We start from the raw sequence: 8,398 nt of genomic DNA on the forward strand, positions 1-8,398 counted from the left end.
TCCAGTATCAGTCTGTGATCAAAAGGAGCCCATTCTGCCAATGTTTCTTCATTCCACTTCCAAGGGCTGCTGCCTTCTGCTCCTTTCAAGTGGTGCTCTCTTGCTGCTTCTGTGCTTGCTTCTCTTCATGCTCCTCTGTCTACTTGCTTTCTGTGCACCTCCAGTTGCTTCCCTTGCGAGAGAGTGTACGTTTCAACGCAACCTAAGGCCTTTTATCTACCTTAGGCATGGCAGCAGAGGCACCATGTGCAGCCATTGATTGGTCCAGTCCTGTTACTAGGTAAAACAGGAAGAGAAACCCTTCCCCCTTGGTCCACCCCCAAAGGCCTACATTCACCTGTCTCAAGTAGAGTACATCAGTGCCTTTGCAAAGTCTCTTCCTTGTTACTGTTCTTGGGATCACAAACAGTCATTAATAAGGCAGTTTATAGTGGGCTCACCACACCAATACCAGTGTGCTGGTCAAGAGAGCCCGTTCTGCTAATGCTTCTTCTCTGCTTCCTTCTCTTCACATACCTCTGTCTCTATGCTTGCTTTAGGGTTAGAACCCAGGTGCTCTGACTCCCAGCCCGTGCTTTTTCCACTAGGCCATGCTGTTTCTCATTGCTATAGCTCTTGAGCCTTGGACAGATGTTCTCTTCCCATCAGCTGCTAGTTGGACTGACTCTTTCCCAAACACAGAGGGATGCCCACATTTCTCCTTATTAGTGTCCTTTGCTCAATACAATTAATTGGTTAAAATGCCAGAATGAGCAGCAAAGGAAGGCTTACCTGATGGACTGAGGTTACTCAACTTCTGACAAAAGGTTAGAGGAACTGTCTCAAAACAGTAATTGTCTGTCACATGAAATTGTACAACTCCTCACAGAGAAGGAGAGGAAACCTTAATGGAAATGAGAGCTGGGCAAAAAAACAGTTTAAGGTGTACGGCTTAATACGGACAGCCATAATGGACTCAGTAATAGAGTCCAAAGCACTTTGGAGGAAGGAAAGGTTTGAAGGGAAAAAAGGAACACAAGAATCAAGTGAACTCTGGGTAATCCCTCACTGGTTCATTAGCCCTTGAGGATGGGATTTGGAGGTGCTGGCATTCCCAACCAATCAATCAATCATGCTATTGATTAAGCACTTCCTGGGTGCAGAGTGCTGGGTTGGGCGGTGGAGGGGTGGTCTGTCAGGGTCATTTTTATTCAACAGAAGGGCTGAGGAAAATCTCTCAAGAGCTTGAGGTTGCTTCCTAGAGCCACAGGGAACTTCAATACAGGGGGCTCTGAGCACTTTGATACTCACCACACCTAAACACCTCAACACTTATATATCCTTATACTCTACTGCTTTCCCTATCATTGATTTTAATGTCTAACTCTCCTAAGCTTCTCTCAGCATTGCACACTGGAGAGTTTCCAGTACTCTGCCTGTCTCGGGTAAGGGAGGGAGAGTCAAGCAGAGGCCTATCCATTCCATTCCTAGTTTGGGCAGTGGCTAGTGAGTGGAAGGCAATCTGCTGCAAGTCAAAACTCACCTGTGCTGGGCTGTGCTGGGCACAGGAGAGAGTCAAGAGTGGAGACTCATTTACTCCTGGAAGGAGGCAGTGGTAAACCACTGGTGTATTTTTACCAAGAAAACTCTATGGATACACTACCAGATGGAGATAGGGTGTGGGGTGTTCTGGGATGATGATGATGGTATTTGTTAAGCACTTACTATCTGCCAAGCACTGTTCTAAGTGCTGGGGTAGGTACGGGATAATTAGGTTGTCCCATGTGTGGCTAACAGTCTTAATCCCCATTTTGCAGATGAGATAACTGAGACAAAGAGAAGTTAAGTGAGTTGCCCAAGGTCAAACAGCAGACGAGTAAGTGCTCAATAAATACCCCTGATTGATGGATTGACTGATTGACTGATAGGAAGAAGGATGCTTGCTCCTTGGCTGACTCCTATCACAAAGCCAAAAGTTTCCTCCTTTTTTGCTGTTGAATGCGGGCTCCAACATGGTCAAGGATTATGGTATTTTTTGAGTACTTACTGGGTGCAGATCACTGTACTAAGCATTTGGGAAAGTACAATGCAACAAAGTTGGTAGACAATAAAAATAATAGGGATGGTATTCTTTAAGTCTCTATTATGTGCCATGCACTGTTTTAAGGTCTAGCATAGATACAAGATAATCAGGTTGGACACAGTCCCCGTTCCACATAGGGCTCAGAGTCTTAATCCCCCATTTTACAAATTAAGGAACTGAGGCACAAAGAAATGAAGTGACTTGCACAGCAGACAAGTGGTGAAGCTGAGATTTTAACTCGCAGGACCGGGCTCTATCCATTAAGCCATGTTGAGTCTCTGACAAAAACCCTGCCCACAAAGGAACTTACAGTCTACCAGGGGAGAGTGACATTAACAAAAATTATGGACAGGGGAAATAGTGTCCGTAGCACTATCCCTGCAGGTGCCAACCTAGTCCTATAATCAGGTTAGGGTCTTGCCTGCTATGATTTTTAGGCTGCATCTTATTCTTTTCTCTGCAAAGAGCCTTGCTGTTTTACAAAGATACTTAATAAGGATGACATTTGCCTCTTATACCAGACTACATCATTGGCATTACTGTATTTAATAATAATGATGGCATTTGTAAGTGCTTACTATTTGCAAAGCACTGTTCTAAGCACTGGGGGGATACAAAGTGATCAGGTTGTCCCACATGGGGCTCAGCAGTCTTAATCCCCATTTTACAGATGAGCTGAGGCCCAGAGAAGTTAAGTGACTTGCCCAAAGTCACATAGCTGACAAGTGGTGGAGCTGGGATTGGAAGCCATGACCTCTGACTCCCAAGCCCGTGCTCTTTCCACTGAGCCACACTGCTTCCCTAATAATGTTGGCATTCGTTAAGCGTTTACTATGTCCCAAGCACTGTTCTAAGCACTGGGGTAGATACAAGGTCATCAGGTTGTTCCACGTGGGGCTCGCAGTCTTCATCCCCATTTTACAGATGAGGTAACTGAGGCACAGAGAAGTTAAGTGACTTGCCCAAAGTCACACAGCTGACAGGTGGCAGAGCTGGGATTTGAACCCATGACCTCTGACTCCCAAGCCCGGGCTCTTGCCACTAAGCCACTGAATAACAAACACAATAATTATTATAGTACTTATTAAGAACTTACTATGTGCCAAGCACAGTATTAAGCACTGGGGTAGGTACAAGATAATCAGATGGATACAGTCCCTGCCCACACAGGGCTCACAATCTAAGTAGGAAGGAGTGGATTAAATTCCCATTTTATAGATGAGGTAACTGAGGCACAAAGAAGTTAAGTGATTGCCCAAGCTCACGCAGCAGGCAAGATGCAGAACTGGGATTAGAATAATAATATTAATAATAATAATAGCAATACTTGTTAAGTGCTTACTATGTGCCAAACACTGTTCTAAGCACTGGGGTACATACAAGTTAATCAGGTTGGACACAGTTCTTGTCCCACATAGGGCTCACACTCTTAATCCCATTTCACAGACGAGGTAACTGAGGCCCGGAGAAATTAAGTGACTTGCCCAAAGTCAACAACAGACACATGGTGGACCTAGGATTAGAACCCAGGTCCTTCTGACTTGCAGGCCCAGGATCTAACCACTAAGCCACACTGAGTCTTCTAGAAAGTCTATCAGGTACTCTAGTAGCCTTGAACACATCATAGATGAGTAAGAGACTGTATATTTGTTAATTAAGTCCCAATCTCCAGGGGAATGGTTGGATGCATTTACAAGGCAACCACTGGTAAAATGATGATACTGTAATCAGAGACTGGCTCATCCAGCAGAGTTTTCCAAAGTCCAACTGTCTCTTTTCAAGTATTTCTTTTGCTCCAAGGTGATTATCCTAATTGTAAGATCAGCAAAACATTAAAAAGGTTTTCTAAATAATATTTACCCTTGGGGCTGGAGGGCTTAAAACAATAAAAAAGATAACTTTAAATATCTTACTCTAAAAATCAGTACACTGAACACTGTCATTAAGCATGACAATGCCAACATAATTAAGGAGCTAGATGGAGGAAACAGATTTAGTGCTATGACAAACCTCTGCAGAGGAAAGTGCAAATTCATTTAATTGTCATTAATTGTGTTTAACTCCAGTGTCACTTCATGCATGAGGAGGAAACAAAGAGAACTGCATTGAGCATCTTTTACACAGTTGCTTCTCCTAGAAGTCTGAGCAGGGAAAATCTGGAGTTGGAGTTTGGGAGAGGAGGCATTGATAAGCTCATAATAATAATAATAATAATAATCGTTTTATTTGTTAATCATCCACTACAGGTAAGCAGTGAGAAACACATACTATAAGCAGGTCAGACACAAGCCCTGTACCACATGGGATTCACAGTCTAAGGGGGAGGGAAAACAGATTTTTTTAACAGTATTTGTTAAGCACTTACTCTGTACCAGGCCCTGTACTAAGCACTGAGGTAGTCAGGTTGGACGCAGTCCATGTCCCTCGTAGGGCTCACAGTTTTAATCCCCATTTTAGAAATTAGGTAACTGAGGCACAGAGAAGCTAAGTGAATTGTCCAAGGTCACAAAGTAGACAAGTGGAGGAGCCAGGATTAGAACCCAGATCCTCTGATTCCCAGGCCCTTGCTCTTTCCCCTAGGCCATGCTGCTTCTGAAAACCTAGATTTTCTATAGTGTTTTTTTCCCCAAAGTGCCATCATGTTAATTTGATCACTTATGCCCTCAGAAAAGCCATGAGGTAGGTAAGAAAGACAGGTATTGTTATCCCCATTTTCAGACAAAGAAAATGAGGTACAGAGACATTAAATGATATGCCCATGGTCACACAGCAGGTAAGCAGCACATTTTGAACTCGAAACAAGGCCCTAGGGATCCTAGAATGTTGCTCTGCCACTTCACCACACCACTTTCCTTAATATTTCCCTGTTCATAGGTAAGGAAACTGAGGCATAGAGAAGTGAAATGATTTGACCCAGGTCAAAAAGCAGGCATGTAGTGGATTAGAATTTAGGTCTCTTGATTCCCAATCTTGCACCTTTTGCTCTAGGCCAAGCGCCTTCTAAATTAAATTAAATTAATTAGGGAAGTCTTCCAGAAGGAGGTGGGATTTTAGGAAAGCTTTGAGGAAGGGAAGAACTGAGGTCTGGTATATTTGCTGGCAGAGAGAGTTCCAGGTTGGAGGAATCGTTGTGAGCAAGAGATTGGAGGTGGGAGAGAGGTGGGAGAGTACATTTAGGTAGGAGTGAAGAGTTTGAATCAGGGAGAAGCAGAGGAGGAAGCAAAACCTAAGAGGGAGAAAATTAGAGAAGGCCCTGAAAGCCAATATTAAGGAGTTTCAGTTGATATGGATGGATATAGGTAGTCACTGGAGGTTCATGAGGAGTGCACAGGATTTGCCTATTGCTCATTTAGGGTCCAAATTGCAAAAATAAATCTATGGTATTTATTGAATGCTTACTGTGGGTAGAACACTATCCTAAGTGCTTGGGAGAGTCCATTGGTGGAAGCAGATATCATTCATGTCCTTAAGAAGCTTACAATTTAGTGGGGGACCTGACCAGCACGTTGTTCTCTTACCCCAGGGGCTAGCCAAAAACTCCCTCTGCATCTGCTTAGAAAATTCCTATAGAAATTTGGGCTTTCTTTCCCTCCTCACCTGCTTCAGACCAGCTCTGCCACTTGGTTGCTGTGTGATCTTGGGCAGGTCATTAAATGTCTCTGTGCTCCAGTTTCTTTCATTCATTCATTCAATAGTATTTATTGAGCGCTTACTATGTGCAGAGCACTGTATTAAGTGCTTGGAATGTACAATTTGGCAACAGATAGAGACAATCCCTGCCCAGTGATGGGCTTACAGTCTAATCGGGGGAGACAGATGGACAAAAACCAGACAACATAATCACAATAAATAGAATCAAGGGGATGTACACCTCATTAACATTCCTCACCTATAAAATGGGGATTCAATACCTGTTCTTCCTCCTTAGAATGTGAGCCCCATGTGAGATGGACCGTGTCTGACCTGATTGACTTGTATTTACCCCAGTGTTTAGTTCAGTGCTTTGCACATAGTAAGTGCTGAAGAAATACCACAATTATCATTATTAGCACAGACTCAAGTTCTAAGCGAGCAAATTTTCCCAGCTCCCGTGAAGATTGAAAACACCGTGGGAGGAACGCTGTGACCAAATTTTCGACCCATTCGCTGGACTCTTTCCCAGAGAAGAAACCAATATGGCATTTGTATCTCAGATACTGCCACTAGTCTTAAGCCCCAGCCACCTATCACTCTGAAATACCCTCTGTTGAAAGAGGCTAGAGGCAACGTTTACGTATTGGAATGTGAAATCTAAATGATTCTCTTTTCCCTCTTTTCTTCCATTTGAAACACTAATCCTGTTTCTTCCTGCGATCCCAGTGACAGCCAGCCTGGCTAACTCTTCCAACAACAAACTACTTCTCATATACAAACGGATCAGACGCCCACAAAGCCCAGTACATCTCCTTCCCTGGCAAACTTATTGACGGCCATGGATTTGAATTTTAGATTGCCCGATGCCTCCATTTTTCAACTGGTGTTATTTGTTGATCAAGGTCAAGAAAGTCAATTGAAACTTAATTCTTTTCTCCTTTGATTTATGGCAGCTCTGGATTAAGAACCTGATTCCGGGCAGATTCAATTGTCTCCCTGAAAATAAATGGTGTGGTTTTGTTTTTTATTTTTGGGTGCTGTGGTGGTTTGGGGGTTGTTTTGTTTTGGCTGTGAATAATAGCTCTGTGTTTGATCATATTACAGCTCTGTATTTTAATAAAAAGTATTATTCACTCCAGTTTACTGGACTCTCACCAGTGGTACATTCCTGTGTTCAGGAACACGCTGGGTGTACAGAAGAAGGTGAGAGGTTTGTGGTGCCCAGTTTTGCAGTTTCTTTGTCACTTTATTAGCCTTTGTCAGATGGAGTTCCACATAAAGAACAGATTGATTTAAGGAGCAGGGAAAATGCTTCCTCAGGTCCAGTAATATTTTTCACAGCCTTTCTCAATCAGCAGGAACTCATTCCATCCTAGTGAGCCCCATATGGGACAATCTGATTACCTTGTATGTACCCCAGCACTTAGAGCAGTGCTTGGCATATAGTAAGCACTTAACAAATACCGTTATTATTGTTATTAATAATAATACATATAGCACAGACTTGGGAGTAAAAAGGACCTGAGCTCTAATCCCAGATCCACCTCTTGTCTGCTGTGTGACCTTAAGCAAGTCACTTAAATTCTCTGTGTCTCCATTCCCTCATCTGTAAAATGGGGATTAAGACTGGAACAATGTGGAACAGGAACCGTCTCCAACCCGATTTGCTTGTGTCTACACTATCTCTTAGAACTGTGCCTGGCACAGAGTAAGCACTTAACAAATATCAAAATTATTCTTATTATTTCCCAATAATAATCTAGACTGTGAGCCCATTGTGGGAAGGGACTGTCTCCATTTGTTGCTGAGTTGTAATTTCCTAGTGCTTAGAACAGTGCTCTGCATGCAGTAAGCGCTCAATAAATATGATTGAATGTGAATGAATGAATTCAGGTGGTGAACACAATCCCTGCCTTCAAGGAGCTAACAGTCTAGTGGAAGAGACAGAGGGCAAACTAAATTAGAGTTAGGGAAATCCACAAAATATAAGAATATGTGCCTAAGGGCCAATGAGGTGGTGCTGTGTTGTATTGTTTGAGAGGCAGACCTATTGAAGGTACTCAGTAAATGTCAACAGTCCTAGCAGAGGAGCACTGAAGGAATCTAGAGAGCCTTCCTGCCCCATCTCAGTACCCACCCATAGTTGCTCAGAGACACTTGCTGCAGTCTTTAGGTCCACCGACACTGAAGTCTCTTTCCTTCCCCATGATTTATTGGGTCGACTTCCCAGAAATGTCTTTCTCAAGTGGGAGGGTCTGTCTCTTTCTTAGGCACTTAGTACAGTGCTCTGCACACAGTAAGCACTCAATAAAGACCATTTATTGATTTCATGAGTTCATTTATGGGTCATACTGTCGAGTCAAATGGCATGACAAGATCACGAACCATGAAGAGCTGTAATAAAGTCAGTTTTCTAGCATTGAAGCTATGCTCGCCTTAACACAGTTGTGCCAGGAAGAAAATAAAGCGGCTGTGTGGTGAGATGAAATTGGGAAACCACAAAAAAGGAAGACTGAGAAAACATTTTAAAGATATAGTACAACAAAATCTCAGACACATAGCTTGACCAGCATAGATCACTTCAACAAAGAAAGAAGAGGCTCTTTTTGAGCTGAATCTTTGGAAAGATCCTGTTCTCCATCTTACTTTGGACTCCTTGCCAGGGACTCCATCCAATCTGATAAACTTGTTTCTACTCCAGTG

At 43.0% G+C, this 8,398-nt stretch overlaps 1 non-coding gene across 1 annotated transcript; it reads left to right on the forward strand.

The window, feature by feature from the left end:
• The first annotated feature begins 1,373 nt into the window (after nucleotides 1-1,373).
• On the forward strand, nucleotides 1,374-1,512 carry LOC114809292. The gene has a single exon (XR_003757079.1). It is a non-coding gene; the product is annotated as a small nucleolar RNA SNORA7 (small nucleolar RNA).
• Nucleotides 1,513-8,398: the final 6,886 nt, after the last annotated feature.

The sequence above is a fragment of the Ornithorhynchus anatinus genome, chromosome 2 (assembly GCF_004115215.2).
Source record: "Ornithorhynchus anatinus isolate Pmale09 chromosome 2, mOrnAna1.pri.v4, whole genome shotgun sequence".
Taxonomy (NCBI): Eukaryota; Metazoa; Chordata; class Mammalia; order Monotremata; family Ornithorhynchidae; genus Ornithorhynchus; species Ornithorhynchus anatinus.